At 44.6% G+C, this 17702-nt stretch overlaps 1 pseudogene; it reads right to left on the reverse strand.

Moving 5' to 3' along the window:
• Nucleotides 1-8223: 8223 nt before the first annotated feature.
• LOC122565109 lies at nucleotides 8224-14064 on the reverse strand (annotated as a pseudogene).
• Between the last annotated feature and the right edge of the window lie 3638 nt (nucleotides 14065-17702).

Below are 17702 nucleotides of genomic sequence, written 5' to 3' on the forward strand. Positions count from 1 at the left end.
CTGAAACGTGGATTCTCCTGTTCCTTTGATGCTGCCTGACCTGCTGCGCTTTTCCAGCAACACATTTTTCAGCTCTGATCTCCAGCATCTGCAGTTCTCACTTTCTCCTCATTGGTTAGCACTGCTACCTCACAGTGTCAGGGACCTGGCTTCAATTCCTGCCTCGGGCGAATGTGGAGTTTGCACATTCTCCTCGTATCGGTGTGCGTTTCCTCCAGGTGCTCTGGGTTCCTCTCACAATCCAAAAATATGCAGGTCAGGCGAATTAGCCATGCTAAATTCCTCATGGTATTAGGTGCATTAGTCAGGGGTAAATATAGGGTAGGGGAGTGGGTCTGGGTGGGTTACTGTTCGGTGGGCCTTAGGGCCTGTTTCCATACTGCAGGGAATCTAATCTAATCATTACCAGTGAATAAGGTAGTGGTTAAAACAAAGTTTGCTGTACTTTAGATCTATGCTAAAGGGAGGGAAGAAGGGTGACAGTTTGTGAAAATATGTTGGTATTGTAATATCGCATGTAATGGAAATTTATATGTAATATCTGTAAAATAGTCAATGGTTTCAGAATTTCCAGAGTAATGTATCCGCAGATGTCATTGTAACACCAAGGGCAAAAGCAATATTCTGTGTGCGATGGAAAGCTGAAATAAAAGCAGAAAATGCTGGAAGTACTCAAAGTTCTAATGTAAGACCTATTTCAGAAAAAGTCAAAGCAAATTCTCACCAGTTTCCTAAACTGTAAGACCATAAGATATAGGAGTTGAGTTAGGCCATTCAGCACGTTGAATCTGTTCCACTTTTTGATCATGGTTCATATGTTTCTCAGCCCTATTCTCCTGCTCTCTACCCATAACCCTTGATTGCCTAACTAATATAATTGGATTAAGTACTTGAAGGGGAAAGATTATAATTCCCTTTACTCCTGCCCAATATTTATCTCTCCAGCAGCAGCACAAAATCAGATTACCAGTCAATTATTTCACTGATGGTTGTGGGAGCTTACTGTATACAAATTGGCTGCTGCATTTCCTATGTTAGTACACTTCCTGTGCACATCCCTGGGCTGTAATACATTTTAGGATCTTCTGTGGTCATGAAAGGTGCCATATAAATCCAATTCTTTCCTTCATTTGTTTCATTAAGCCCAAGACTATGTGACTGTTCAGAACATCATGGATAAATAAAGAGATTAAAAATAAACAATGATGCTTATAGGTAGAGATCTGTCAGGGTCCGATTAAGAGTTTGTGTGTTCTTCAACACTGGGAGTTGGCTGAATTAATCTCAATTTTCAAATGGAGGGACTGCATTAACCCAGATAATTACAGGCCAGTTAGCTTATTCCGAGAATGGGAAAAAGTTTTAATCCCCAATTCAAAACAAAATAATGACATATCAAGATGAAAAGAAAGTAATTGGAGGCAGCCAACATGGATATCAGAAAGAAAGATCATGTTTGACAAAGCTGACAATTTGATGAAGTCTAACAGTCAGCTCCTATCATTTCCCCATCCACCTTATTCTCTTGCCTCTTACATCACTCCACCTTGTTGTTTTGTGCCTTCAACTATCTGGACTCCAAGGTCTTGTAAATTTCTCTCATATGTTCTTGAACCTTCTTGTCCCTCTCCAACGATAGCTTACCCTTTAAAGTCCGTATGGAATCATGGAACAGGCCATTCAGCCTATTAAGTCTGTGCAGTTTTTTTTTTGTAAACCTAATCTATTTTGTAAACCTGCAATATTTTTTCCCCTTCAAGTATTTAATCCAATTACATTTTTGTAAAGTGCTATAGAATCCATTTCCACCACCCTTTCAGTTGTGCAGATCCTAATCATCCAATTTGTAAAGAAAAGTGACCAAGCTTTTAATCATCTCTTCTAATGAGCTCTTTTGCTCAGCATCCATTTTGACTAATTAAATGTTCCTCATGAAGCTTTGGATTTCTTTACTGCAGTAAAAGTTCTTACAAGTCATTGTTGATGCAGTTCTTTGAAGAGGTGACAGCGACAGTGAATGGCAGAATTGCAATGATGGCTACGTGGAAAGCTATTGCAAACAGCACAATTGGAGAAGATTAAGGAGCATGCATTTGGGAATAAAGTAATAGCAAGGGGGGATCTGAGTGAGATATATAAATTGCTAAAGGGGATTGATAAGGTTGACATTGAACAGATAGTTTTCCTTGAGGGACTGTCTCGAACAGGAAGTCATAGATAAAGAGTGAGAGGCGGTAGGTTCAAAACTAAGATGAAGAGAAAATACTTCTCTCAGAGGGTTGTGAATCTGTGGAACTCACTGCCCCAGAGTGTAGTGGAGGCAGATTTAATCAAAGGGTTCAAGAAATAAATCAATATGTTTCTGAAATAACTGCACAGAGGCCGGTAACTCATCACAATGTCACCCTTTATTTACTAGTGCACTGTACACTGGCTGTGGCCAGCCAGCAAACTCAGAGTCAGTCCTCAACTGAGGAGATTCTAAACTCCTGGTTATATTCGTCAGCCAGGGCATTCCTGGTTGGAGTTGTTAACCTGGGCCAATCCAGAACTTCGTAGTCAACGAGGCCAATCTGATTCTAATCACTACAGTTTCTGACGAAAAGTGGAATGGAGGGCACTGAAGAGCAGGCAGGAAAATGGAGTTGAGATCAGGATTAGGTTAGCCATGATCATGTTAAATGATAGAGTGGGCTCAAAGGCTGAATTGCATATTCCTGCTCCTAAATCCTACATTCCTACGTATTATATTGTTCACCCAACCAACCACTTACCTCCAGTTTAATCCAATTGTGCTTTCACCTTTTAATGCTGGGCTGCATTCACTCCCTTCCCCCCTCCCCCTGGGTGCGGTGCTATAGGATGTTGACCAGTACAGATTAGAGTTATTTTAATTGACCTGTTCAGCTATGTTGTGACACATTTCTGGGGCAGGTAGGACTTGAATCTGAACCTTCTGGTTTAGAGGTTGGGACACGAACACTGCACCACAAGAGTCACCACCAGTAAAGTCTGTAACCTTATTGAATACCACCATATGGAGTTAAATCGTGCCAGCATTGCTGGTCTCCCATCTTGTATCTGCTGCAATGGAGAATTAAGGGGTTAATAAAGATGTCAGAGATGAATTTATTGTAATTCATAGCTCAGGCTGTTTTTCCTGCATCGTTTAAACATCTGCATATTGCCTTGGCCTATTCACTGCTGAAGTGGAATGTACTTTCCAGAAGGTAATGGTGTGTGTGGAATATGTGGCATTGATCTTTCTCTGTGATGCTCCGGACCACAAGTCCTTCTGACTGAAGCTTAGCCTGTGGGTGGAGTGAGACTGGCATTGACCCCTGGCTTGTCAGGACTGAGCCTTTGCTTGTAAATGCAACCCAAAATGGTTGCATCTAAGGCTAAATGATGGCACCAGACCGATGAGAGCTCCTACAAAATAGGAGCAGGAGTAGACAACTCATCCTGTACCTCAATTTGATACAATCATGGCTGACCTCCCCTCCACTTTTCTGTCTACTCTCCATAACCCTTTAAGCCAGTACTTAATGAAAATTTTCCAATGTCCTCCTTAAATTCACTCAATGCTCTGGCATCCATTACACTCTAGGGGTGTGGATTCCACGGATTCACCGTCCCTTGGAAGAAGTAATTTCTCCATGTTTCTGTTTTAAATCTGCTGTGCCTTATCCTAAAACAATGAGCTCTTGTTCTAGATTACCCCAAAAGAGGAAATATCCTTTCTCCAACCACTTTGTTAATTCTGATTTGGAGGTACCGCTGTTGGACTGGGGTGTACAAAGTTAAAAATCACACAACACCAGGTTGATTCCCTTTAGAATCTTAGATACTTCAACTAGATCTCCTCTCATTCTTCTAAATGTATAGGCCTTAGGCAAACCCCATATCTCTGGGATCATTCTAGTGAGCCTAATTTGATAATTGATAGTTAACTGATATTGAAAGGAAATGCTGAAAAGAACTTTAAGCAAGAGAGAGACTTTGAGAAATTTGGTAAGAGAGAAAGAGGAGGGAATACGTAGAAAGACAGACATCAGGGTTTGAATCTCTCTGGCAGCTGTTTGTAATAAACAGTTCCTGGCATTAACCACCTCTGGACACTGAGTGTGGTATTTATCCCACAATACCACCATAAGCTTGAGATCATCAGAAACCCCACTGCCCATTGATCTTTTTAGTCAATATGTTCAGCCACATTATGACACACTTCCATGGCAGATGAGACTTGAACCCAGATCTCCTGGTTTTGAGGGATGGGCACTACCTCTGTGCCATAAAATCATTAAACTACTGGCACAGCTGTGGGATTCAAAGCAATGCTTCCATAGATACGGGAACCTCAATTTAGGGCCTTTAACTACTCTGTCATGCTGACCATCTCTACTGTTTATATTTTTTCTTTTTTTTTCTCTTATTTTCCTTTTTTTTCACAAAGTGCACGAATCTTTATTCAATTTCCACCACCAGCAAGATAGGAAACACCCGAGTGGCCAGTGACAAGCATTGCCCTTCACATCAAAGGGCAATGCTGTGTGATCAAACAGTGAAGGGGAGGGTAGGGACTAAATCAAAATAGAGTTGGAGGGAGAAATGATGCACTCCACTCCCTGTGGCGCCCACCTCTCCCTGAACAACTCCAGGGTGTTGGTGGACACCGCGTGCTCCTTCTCCAAGGACACCCGGGCCCTAACGTAACCGCGGAAGAGGGGCAGACAGTCCTCTACTGTTTATATTCTGACCCATGCCAATTTCTGTTCAGGAATCACCATTGGACTTGCAAAACTGCAGTCTACCCTCAGTAAGCTCCAATTCATTTTTAAAATACTTATTATTGATTTCACATCCCTCCAAAAAGGTATAGGCTCCTTATTGTTACAACTGTGTCAAGTGGACATCAGGCTTCCTTAATTAACTCAAATTGTCTGTTTATTGTGAACAAAGGGGCAGCACGGTGGCTCAGTGGTTAGCACTGCTGCCTCACAGTACCAGGGTCCCAGGTTCGATTCCAGCCTCGGGTGACTGTCTGTGTGGAGTTTGCACATTCTCCCCGTGTCTGTGTGGGTTTCCTCCGGGTGCTCCGGTTTCCTCCCAAAGACGTGCAGGCCAAGTGAATTGGTCATGCTAAATTGCCCATAGTGTTAGGTGCATTAGTCAAAGGGAAATGGGTCTGGATGGGTTACTCATAGGAGGGTCAGTGTGGACTGGTTGGGCCAAAGGACCTGTTTCCACACTGTAGGGAATCTAAAAAAAAGCTTATTCTTGAGGTAGTGTCACATACTGATTAACATTAAATTATGATGTGGAATTAAAACTATAGTCCTTCAAACACACACACACTCACTGTGGGCCTAAAGTTTGAAGCAAAGAATAAAATGTGATGACTCCTCATATCTGCTGGATTTCCTGTTGACAATGCTGAATTGCTGACAATAGAAGACTGATAAATCCACATGAATTGCAATATGAACTTTTGTGTATAAGTCTTTGGGGCTTGGACAAGGTCCACACCTTCAGATTTTACAAGTAGCCAGAATATAGGCATTGGAGACTCTACCAGCTTCCCATTAAATTCTACTGCTGAGAAAGAGGATTTCATGAGAATGTCCTGGATATCTTCTTCATACTGATCCGTGGGTCTCTAAAATAGAGTGAAGGACTCTCCTTTTTCTGTCAGAGGAGGTGACTGACTCTGAGCTGGCTGCCCACATCCAGTGTGCTCTGAGGAGGGAGAAGGAAGAAGAAGAGGAAAGCTCTCTGAGTGATTGACAATTTTGATTGTTTTTTGGTTGTTCGTTTTTGTTTGTTTTTGAGTTTCTCCAAAAAAAAAGAAAACAATAAAAAAACAGGAGTCTGAGAGAGTCTCCTCATTCTGGGGACTGGCTCTGAGTGGCTGGTCAGAATCCATGTACTGTGCACGTGTAAATGAAGGGTGACTTGATGATGGATTATCAGCCTCCGTGGAGGTATTTCAGATTCCTAACCAGGCCTCCCTCCAAGAAGTATTTGGCCTGCAGGGTACTCCTGCATTACTCCAGGCATATTATGAGGTATGCCCCAATTTAAAAGATGTGTCCTTCATTAGTCTTCTGCAAAAAGCCCCTTGATCATATTCATGTTGTGTGCGGAATAGACTTCAGGCCAACTTGATAATGCAGTGTTCCAGTGAGCAAATTGCACCATTGGTTCAAGTTTCTCAGACCACAGTATCAGCCTCAAAGGATGATAAATAGCTCAAATCATGGAGGCAAAACCTTTGAAGTCCACAAAGGAATCATTAGCTTGAGCGATTGTGGGTGGTAATCCGATGAGTGGACAATGCCGTTCCAGCACTCTGAGTAATCTTTATTGTGGATGTTGGATGGACTGTTTCTCCAAGTACCACATTCTGACCTCTTCTATAGAACAGAAAGTACATTATACATAGTCCAGGCGGCTGCAGAGCATTTCTGTGAGAAAATTATGAGGTGATTTTTCTCAAATTTACGATGATGTCAGAAAAAAGTGGTTATTTCTGCCACAAAATAGCTCACATCGATGAAAATGATGGAAAATGGGAGGTAATTATTTTCATTATTGCTTCAGGCACAGACTTCAAATCGAAACCAAAGAAAAATAAAAGTTTAACCACCGGGATGCATATTTCAAAGCACTGCTGCCAAGCCTACCTGATGGTCCAGCCAGTTAAGATAGCAAACGTGTGAGCTATTCTGAATAGCAAAGAGCCAGGCTTGATCATTGTCCTGTGCTGATTTCAATTAGCGTGACAGCGTGGCTGCTGCAATTAACACCAGTTCCAGCATGAAACCGGTCAATCTGCTCCTCAACTCCATTTTCTGTCTTTGTTCCCTCTCTGTGACTGCCCTAACCCAATAAAAAATCTATCTACCTCAGTTTTGAAAGGTCCAATTGACCCCACTCATCTGCAACCTTGGAGAGACTTACACCAGTATATAAAAAGAGAAATAGTTGGAGAAACTCAGCAGGTCTGGCAGCATCTGTGGGAAGAAAGCAGATTTTACATTTCAAGTCTGGCGACACTTCATTAGAAGTCTGTTAAAACATTAATGTTAACCCTGAAGGGGGGACCCTCCACAACCTTCTGACTTAAGGGTGACATGTTACCATTTGAGCCATAGTTTCCTTTATATTGGTCACATCGGGTGACCAAACGCCAACTCGGAGAACATCTCTGGTCTGCGTGCACCAAACAACTGCAACGCCATGTGGCCAACCACATTAACTCCCACCTCCCACTTCCCTGAGGACATGCAAATCCTGGGCCTCCTCCACCGCCAAATCAAAGCCTCCCATTGACTGGAGGAAGATCGCCTCCTCTTCTGCCTCAGGACCCTACAACCACATTGACTTCACCAGTCAAAACTCCCCAGCCCTCACCTCATTCCTGGTGAGTGGCAAGGTGGCACAGTGGTTAGCACTGCTGCCTCACAGCACCAGAGATCCGGGTTCAATTCCCGCCTCAGGCGACTGACTGTGTGGAGTTTGCACATTCTCCCTGTGTCTGCGTGGGTTTGCTCCGGTTTCCTCCCACTGTCTAAAAATGTGCAGGTCAGGTGAATTGGCCATGCTAAATTGCCCGTAGTGTTAGGTGAAGAGGTAAATGTAGGGGAACGGGTCTGGGTGGGTTGCGCTTTGGTGGGTCGGTGTAGGCTTGTTGGGCCGAAGGGCCTGTTTCCATACTGTAAGTGATCCAATCTAATCTAATTCCAGATCCACCCCTCCAACTCAGCACCGCCTCTTGATTTGTCCATCTTCCTTCCTACCAAACCAGTCCATCCTCCCCACCGACCTATCACAATCAACTCCACCTATTGCCTTCCCTCATCCCCTTACCCCTCCACATTCCTGATGAAGGGCTTATGCCTGAAACGTTGACCCTCCTTGGAATCTGCCTGACCTGCTGTGCTTTTCCAATGCCACACTTTTCAACTCTGACTCTCCAGCATCTGCAGTCCTCTCTTTCTCCACATTGGAAATGTGGCCATTTCAGAAATGTGACCGAAATAACTCCATACAGGCCAGTATGCCATCTCCAAGTCACCCTTTATTTACAAGTGGATGGACCTTGAAACTGATCCAAATCCCTCCAAGCCAGCTCTCAGAGTGAACAGAACCCCTGTTTATTATTTTCTCTCAAGATCCTCCTTTATTTTAATCATAAAACATGTCCCAACTTTTCCAAGTTTATGAACTCTTGGTAGCCCAAGTGCATTTCTTCTTGACAACAACTGGCTTCTGGCTCTTCAGAATGGCGCTAGCACGTTGAAGTGCAGCCACGCGTGGGTCCTTTCGGTATTTGTTCTTGTGGATGATGTGTCGCAAACTATTTAGGGTAGTGAGGCTATTCTTGTTGATTGTGATCTTTTCATAGGAAGTTGCTGGCTTACGTTGACCTGCTCGCTTTTTGAGGACAACCGCCACTTCTTTCCCATCAGCTGCAGGCTCTATGCCCACAGCTTTGAGGTGAATAAGTCCATTGTAACGGAAGGAGATTTTGGACTTCAGATTGTTGGACTATGTGATGTAGACCTGATGGTTCCTTTTGTTCAAGAAACTGGAACAGTTCTGGATGATCATCTCCCCCTCTTGTCTCACCGCCACCGTCTGCCATCTTTTTGAAAGGGGCTCGGAATTCTGGGTTGAATGTGAAACCAGCGAAAGGGGTCCTTCAAGAATCAGAAGTCCAGTTATCGTCCACTAAAACCATTTATCTGTCTTCAATTCCCAGTGAATCAGAATGTCACTGTTCCTCATTCAACGCAGATAAAAGCAAAATACTATGGATGCTGGAAATCTGGAACAAACACAGAGAATGCTGGAGAAACACTGCAAGTCTGGCAGCATCCGTGAAGAGAGAAACAGAGTTAACATTTTGAGTTGGAACTGAAGAGGTTTTGAAGAAGAGTCTCATCAGTTCTGTTGCCAATCAGAATTCTTCTCATACTGTTCAATTCTGACCCAATCCCATGAAGGACTGATCGAGAGAGTATTGTGACTGAGTTGCCGTCTTGTGAACTCTGAGATCAGCAAGAGTCAATGGAGCAAGGCACATTCACTCGATATCACACTCACCCCCTTGACCAAGGCCCACCGTGCCCCAGATTGCAGGTGACTTTGAACCTGCCCATCCTCTCCTCCAAGGTGAAGGCTGGTAGGACAGGGCTCCTGTGATAGGGCTGGCTGATGGGAGGGCACTCCTAACATCTGATTATTCCAGTCCCACACAGGGACTATTTCTGGGGAACCTTAAGTAAGATCAGAGTCACTAATGTACATGAGAAGTGGTATTATCACATTCGAGGTAATCCTGCAGTACATGCCTCCAAGCTCCTTTGAGGTTGGTGGGAAAGAGCTGTCCTCTTAACAATAACAGCCGTCAGTGAGGACAGAACCTGGAGCTTAATGGGGAAAGATTTCCCTTTACTAAGACTGGTCAATAGGAAGGACATTCCTTCTCAACTTCTTCTCTCACCTGAGGCGTGGTGACCCTCAGGTTAAATCACAATCAGTCATCTCGCTCTCTAGTGAGAGAGCAGTCCCTATGATCTGATAGGACTATGTTGACTTTACCTTTACTTACTGTTCTCACAGATTGGATGCATGCTGAGGAAACACAGTGGAGATCAATCCTTCACTTCCTCTTGCAGTGCTCCTGCAACTGAACTGCTGCACTGGATACCAGAGGTAACTTCATCAGCAAAAGTAAGAGCAATAGTTGGCATTGGCCATCACACAGCCTCCAGAGGGGAATGCAACAGGTGAGGAGCCAGCAAAGATGAGGTGTGGTTTGCTGCACACCCAGATCCTCTGGCTTAGCTGTAGATATCTGCAGAGAACTGACAGGCAGTGCAGAAGACAACTAAGGGTCTCCCGAGTCATTGTGTCAGATCTACCCCAGCTGCTGGATAAGGATTTGGTAACAATGCCACCCTTGTAGCCTGAAGGGTAAAAGCTGCCTTGAATTAATCTGTCAGTGGATCATTTCAGGTACATAGTACATAGTACTGATCATATTCAATGCTGGAGGAAGCTTGAGGGGCTGAATTGCCTACTCTTGCTCCTAGTTCTTTTGTCCTAAAGTGCATCTTGAACATCACGGATGCTGTCTCAGCCAGAGCCCATCAGTTGACCTCTTAGCCCCATGTTGCGACTAGTCAGAGAGTGAGGGCATTAGGAATCGCGACCATCATTAGTTTCCCACAAGGACAGTGTGCAAACAAATACACCCACATAGCAATCCAAGCACTCTACGTCAACTGGCCTTCTTTTGTGAACACTGAATGATTCTGCTCCCTTAATGTTCAAATCACTTGTGGCCACAGCAGCCAGATGTTGCAAGTCTGCATTGATATCCAAGGAGCTGCCAGAACTCGTACAACCTGGAACTCTCACACGTGCCAGCCTCTTTCAAAGGCACTTAGCGCACTCAAGGATGGCTGGTGAGTGACAGAGCAGAGTGCCCTGCACACTCTATAGCCACCTGTTTCTGGGATGACTCATCTGTGTTGAGACATTTTCTGTTCCTGTTATTATTTCCTCTGCTTGCTGTGTGCCACACTCTTCAAGTATTGATTTGTTTTTGTGTTTGATTTATCTATGCAATAAAATGCACACTTTTCCTTTTAACTGTGGCTTTGGTTTCACCCTTGTGAAAGCTAAAGTGCACATGTCTTGCCCTAAAGCAACGATGATACAGGGAACACTTCCACTACCTGGATGTTTGTGCCCAAATGATCCTTGCATCAAAGACAAAGGAGCCCACTCCCTTATGAATACACACGAGTTTACCCACATGCTGAGGCTGCTCCTTAAGCACCTTATTCCTCTCAGCACCTCAGCAGTGCTGCAGAATGCAACGTGCTTTGACTATATCCTTGCAATGCCTCTGCATCTTCACTTGACAATTCTTCCACGGCCATAGGCTGCACAGTGTGGATTTGTTTCCTCTGCTTGGTTCTGGTAAATTGACATGTGATTTATCCATTTCGCACCTCACACCCTTAAATATTGCAGCGTTGCTGTGAGAACCCCAGACTAGGGACAGACCTTTCCCTCTTGGAGCCTGTAGACACATGACAGATTCAACCAATACAGTGCATGCGGGATGTCCAGGAATTGAGCGCATCAGGTTCTATCTCAAGGGTTATAGAGAAAATACAGGAAAGTGTTGCTGAGGGCTATCAGATCAGCCATGATCTCAATGAAAGGTGGAGCAGACCTGATGGGCAGAATGGCCTACATCTGCTCCTATATCTTGTGGTTGTCCCTGGACTTTATCACGACTTGCAATGTTCCTGAGCTTCCTGTGTCTCTTGATTGCAATTCCCAGCTTTTAGGTGTGTGGTTCCCTGTTGGATAAAGCAATCTCTAGTCACCCACTTAGATGATGAAAGAGGTACTGCTTGAATCATGGTGTATTCTTCTGCTGTTTGAAGAGGGTCCACATCTTCTACTTTGGAGGACCATCTCTGCTCTTATTGGGACAAAGAGACAACTGACAACAGAACAAATATATTAACAAAAGTGCTTCTTAATAATTCAACACCCGTGCTATGGATGTCCCCTTGGAAGGGGTTTTTCTTGCTCTCGCTCTCTCTCACATTGTTTCTAAGTTCAGGCCTGCCTTTTGCTGCTGGAATGGATCCTGCCACCTGTTGTGTCCCCATCAATCGAACAAGGTGGTGGCCATACTCTGAGGATTTCCAGCCTCAAGAGGCTTAGCCTGCTGAGAGTCTGCTGTACAGGTCCGGACTCCCCCTTCTCAGTCCAGCCCTTCTCTGGCAGGGGAGACTTAGAGGGGCAAAGCACCTCTGGGGTGCCCTATAAAGAAGCTACTGGGATGCCTGTCGGTTGTTCCTCCTCCCCATGAGCTCCAGATGATGTCACCCACCTACATGAGAAGGTGGACAAGGTACTGGTATGGATAGAGGATTGGCTGACTGGCAGAAGGCAGTGAGTGGGGATAAATGTGTCTTTTTCAGGATGGCAGCTGGTGACCAGTGGAATTCCACATGGGTCAGGACCACAACTATACACATTATACATTAACGATCTGGATGAGGACTGTTGCTAAGTTTGTTAGATGATCCAAAGATCGGTGGAGGGACAGGTAGTGTTGAGAAAGTGAGTAGGCTGCAGAAGGACTTGAATAGGCTGGTAGAGTGAGCCAAGTAGTGGCAAGTGGGATACAATGTGGGAATGTTTGAGGTTATGCACTTTGGTCGGAAGAATGGAGGTGTAGACTGTTTCCGAAATAGAGAAAAGCTTTGGAAATCTCAAGCACAAAGGGACTTGAGAGTCCTAGTTCAGGATTCTCTTAATATTAACATGCAGGTTCACTTGGCAGTTAGGAACACAAAAACAGTATTAGCATTCATGTCAAGAGGCTAGAATACAAGAGCAGTGATGTACTGCTGAGGCTGTATAAGGCTCTGGTCAGAGCAGAACTGGAATATTGTGAGTGGTTTTGGGCTCTGTATCTACAGAAGGATGTGCTAGTGTAGGGGGGAGTCCAGAGGAGGATTACAAGATTGATCGAAGGAGCAGTTGAGGACTCTCAGTCTGTACTTGATGGAGATTAGAAGGAAGCGGGCCAGTGGGGGATCTGATTGAAATGTGCAGAGTACTGAGAGTCCTGGCCAGAGTGGACGTGGAGAAGATGTTTCCTCAAGTGGGAAAGATTAATACCTGAGGGCACAGACTCAGGGTGAAGGGTTGACCCTTTAGAACTGAGATGAGGAGGAATTTCTTCAGCCAGAGGGTGGTTAACCTGCTGAATGCATTGTCACAGAGCGCTGGAGAGATGTCTTGATTAGTAAGGGGATCAAAGGTTGTGGCAAGGAGTCAGGAGAATGGGGTTGAGAAACACATCAGCCATGATTAAATATTGAAGCAGATTTGAGGTGCCCAATGGCCTAATTCTGTGACTATATCTTATGGTATTATGGGACACCTGGATTGAGATCGCAGTGCCTCATCCTCATTGTTGCCTTGCCATTGATACTGAACATCCAGAGTTGGAGCAGGTCTGAGCGCATAGCGGCTAGCTACTGAACGTTCAGCTGGACCTGAAAGATGCTGATGCAGAGCTATGTGTTTGCCTTCCTGCACACTGGGGAAGAACAGGGCACAATGTTGCAAGGGCTGACACTGTCTTCCTCTGCCAGTCTGATAGCCCTGTCCTTAAAGTGGATGTGGCCGGCAAATCCCTGACCCCTCCTCCCGGCCCACGGTGGTCTTTGCCTTCTCAGCCAAGTTGTGGGCCAATGATGCCCTCAATGAGGAAAAGAGAAGGATTCAGTGTGATGGGAATGGTTTGTGATCATGCAAAACCATGTCAAGTTAGTGAGCCATTCCCAGAACCACAGTGGGCAGGAAGGGTTAGAGGTTTGGGAGGATGAGGTGATTGTGAGCCCTTGACGGCAGCTCACGTGTGAGATGCTGAGGTTTGTGAGCAGAGGCTGTCCCTTAGATGCCTGTGCGGTGGCACGGTCAGCCTCAGTGATGGACCTGAGTGAGTATGTGGCCATAGAGTGAAGGTGATGACATTTACCCTGTGGAACACATGAAGTTTGTTGACATTGTTCTTGCAGTACTTCCCAGTCTTTGAGGGTGGCGCTTACCTGTGCTGAAATCTTAGCTCAGGCTCTGGGTCTAAAGGGATGGTGGTCAGTTGTGAAAAGGATGTACCTTCTAACAGTGACACCATCCAGCAACATCAGATGGGCACCAACTTAGGCTTCTTTGAAGACACTTCAGGGGATCTTGGGGTGGCTGGCACAAGCTGAAGGAATTTTCCTGGTTTGCATTGAGCCAAATGGTAAGCAGTTGGCCTTTAAATGTAACGACAGAACTGTTGACCCTGGCAGCTGGTGAGAATGTCCAGCTCATTTGGCACATGCTTTGCTGAGTAATTTACAGAACAAAAAAAAATGAGCTAAGAAGCACAGGATATGCCCAGAAGGTGACAAACCCAGGATATTGACAGATATGACACCATTTAACATGCTCAATGTGTTACGACATGGGGTAAACCCTCCTGCTTAATTTAAAACCAGCAACACAGAAAAGATTTATCCCGTGCAGTGTTCTGTCAAAATTCGAGAGGCCAAGAAGCATTTAAAGTAAAAGTTAACACACTTTATTTCTTAAAATATAATAGAGAATAATTAACTAACAACTATTTACAACTCCATCCTCTAACCTATCGTTTACCTTCCTCTTCAACAATACTAGTCTGATAACACTCCCAATTAAAATTGACAAAACTTATCTCAAAACTAGGCAGCTTTCAGCTCTTCTATTTGGATCTTCCTGTGTCTTCTTCAGGATTCTGCTTCACAGGTTACTGATTGATAAAGGTACCTTTGAGAGAGCTATTTTTCGGGCAGTCTTTTTACATGCTGGTAGCTGGGCAGTTCTCCTCTCAATTGTTCAATTTTGCCCGGTCTTATTCCTCCAAAGTATTAGATTGTGTCATTGGCTTTTAAGATTGTCAATATACTAAATTCAAACTGGATTGGAGTTTGGTATTTTTCGGGGTATAATTTAAACTGATTGGCCTAATTTGAATCTGTTTTGTTGTTTCCTGGCAACCAGCTACCCTAGCTATCCCAGTAGCTGGAGAATATTATATTGTATCTTATTGAGTACACTTGGTGCTGTCACTGCTAGCTTTTAACTTTCCTAAAGATACAGTACACCAACATCTTCATAACAAATGCCATACTTAAAATTTTTCCTCTTGTAAACAACGTCCAAGCTGACATACCATACTGAGGGAAGGCTGCATTGTCAGAGGTGATCTCTTTCTGCTAAGGCATTAAAGACCATTTAGGCCCTTTCCGTTGGATGTAACAGATGCTACAGGACATAATTGATGACCCATGGGGGAGTTTTCCTTCATTTGTGAGATGTGGATGTTACTCACTGGGCCAGCATTTATTGGCTGTCCCTATTTGCCCTTCAGAAGATGGTGGTGAGCTGACATCTTGAACCACTGCAGTCCACCTGCTGTGCATTGACCCACACTGCCATCAGGGAGGGAATTCCAGGATTATGACACAGTGACAATGAGGAATGGTGATATATTTGCAGGTCTGAATGGTGAGTGGCTTGGAGGGAAACTTGAAGGTGATGGTGTTCCCAAGTATTTGCTGCCCTTGGCCTTCTTGATGAGAGTGGTCGTGGGTTTAGAAGGTGGTATCTGAGAATTTTTGGCGAACTTCTGCAGTGCATCTTGCAGTTAGTACATACTGAGTGTCAGTGGTGGAGAGATTTGAGGTTTGTGGATGTGGTGCCATTCAAGTGGGCTGCTTTGTCCTGATGGTGTCAAACTTCTTGAGTGTTGTTGGCACTACACCTATTCAGGCAAGAGGGGAGCATTCCATCAAACTCCTGACTTGTGCCTTGTGATGGTGGACAGGTTTTGGGGAGTAGGAGGTGAGTTATGCACTGCAGTATTCCTAGACTCTGACCTCCTCATGTGACCACTTTGTTTATCTGGTGAGTCCAATTGAATTTCTGGTCAGTGATACCCCCAGGATGTTGATTGTGGGGAATTCAGTGATGGTAACACCATTAAATGTCAAGAGGCAGTGGTTAGATTGTCTCTTATTGGTCATGAGGACTGCAAATGCTGGAGGTCAGAGCTGAAAATGTGTTGCTGGAAAAGCGCAGCAGGTCAGGCAGCATCCAAGAGCAGGAGAATCAACGTTTCGGGCATGAGCCTTTCTTCAGGAATGAGGGCTCATGCCCGAAACGTCGATTCTCCTGCTCCTTGGATGCTGCCTGATCTGCTGTGCTTTTCCAGCAACACATTTTCAGCTCTTATTGGTCATGGTCAGAATCTGACATCTGTGTGGAATGAATGTCACCTGCTACTTGTCAGCCCAAGCTGGATATTGTCCAGATCTTGTTGCATTAGTATCTGAGGAGTCGCAAAAGGTGCTGAGTATTGTGCAATCAACGGTGAACATCCCCAGTTATCCTTGTCAATATTTATCCCTCAGCCATTGTCAGAATGTTTGCTCATTACCACATTGCTGTTTGTGGGGACTTGCCGCGGACACATTAGCTGTATGTTTCTGACTTCGCAGCGACAACAAAACTGGAAGAAAAAAATTACTTCATTGACTGAAGCAGTTCATAATCTCCTGAGGTCATAGAATGTGGTTTAAAATTGCAAGCCTTTCATTTAGTAGGGAGAGAGAGAGAGAGAGAAAAAAAAGAGAGACCTTCATAATCTATCACTTGAATGAGGTTGCACACACTCAAATAGACCAAGGAATCCACTGCTCCTCTGAGACTCAATACTTCAGTGGCTAGAATAATAACAAGTGCAAAGTATCCCGATGTAGGATAGCATCATAGGAGGCCATAGTTCCCTTGTGCTTCCAGATCATGGCTCTGATGCTTAGTAAAGAATCTGCAAAAGGAATATTCTGTTGGATGCTGGTTTGGGTAGTTCACTGCTACTAATCCTTCTTTCTGAATGAGTCTGGGATCTACCTAATTATTAATTACTGAGAATAGAACACTGCTGTGTCTAAACAGGAACATGGAAGATAGGAGTCGGAGTAGATCATTCGATCCATTGAACCTGCTCCACCATTCAATATGATCCCAGCTGACCATCAAGCTGAATGCCCTCATCCTGCCCTCCCCCCATACTCTTTAATCCCCTTAGAACAATGTTTTGGCCTCAACCACTTTCTGTGGCAGAGAAGTCCACTCTCTAGGTGAAGAAAATTGTCCTCTTCTCACTCCTAAAAGGTTTACCCCCTTATCTTTAACTATGATTCCTGGTTCTAGACCCTCCCCATCGGAACATCCTGCCTGTGTCTACCCTGTCGAGTCCTGTTAGATTTTTATAGGTTTCTGAGAAATCCGTATCCTTCCAAACTCCAGTGAATACAATCCGAACCCAAGGAGAAAGTGAGGACGGCAGATGCTGGAGAGTCAGAGTCAAAAAGTGTGGTGCTGGAGAAGCACAGCAGGCCAGGCAGCATCCGAGGAGCAGGAGAATCAAAGTTTCGGGCATAAGCCTGGACATTCCTGATGAATATGCCCGAAATGTCAACTCTCCTGCTCCTCAGATGCTGCCTGACCTGCTGTGCTTCTCCAGCACCACACTTTTCTACCACAATCCTAACCAACTCAATACTCTGCCATCCCAGGAACCAACTTGGGAAACCTTAGCTGCACTCCCTCTTTAGCAAGAACATCCTTCCTCTGATAAGGAGACCACAACTGCATACATTATTCCAGGTGTGGCCTCACCAATGGCCTATATGACTGTAGCAATCTTGTCCCTGTTTTTGAATCCTCGCACTATAAAGCCAACATACAGCTTGTCTTCTTTACTGTCTGCTGCACCTATGCTGGTCCACAAGATCTTATCGATCATTCCCCTCTCTCCATTTGCAACCATTCGAATAATAATCTGCCTTCTGATTTTTGCTACTGAAGGGGATAACCTCACATTGATCCACATTATGCCATATCTGCCATGCATTTGCCCACTTATTCAGCCTGTCCGAATCACACTGCAACATCCCAGCATCCTCCTCACAGCTCATCCTTCCACCCAGCTCTGTACCATCTGCAAATTTGGAGATTTTACATTTGGTCGCCTCATCTAAATCATCAGCATATATTATCAA

Source organism: Chiloscyllium plagiosum, chromosome 31 (genome assembly GCF_004010195.1).
Source record: "Chiloscyllium plagiosum isolate BGI_BamShark_2017 chromosome 31, ASM401019v2, whole genome shotgun sequence".
NCBI classification, from domain to species: Eukaryota; Metazoa; Chordata; class Chondrichthyes; order Orectolobiformes; family Hemiscylliidae; genus Chiloscyllium; species Chiloscyllium plagiosum.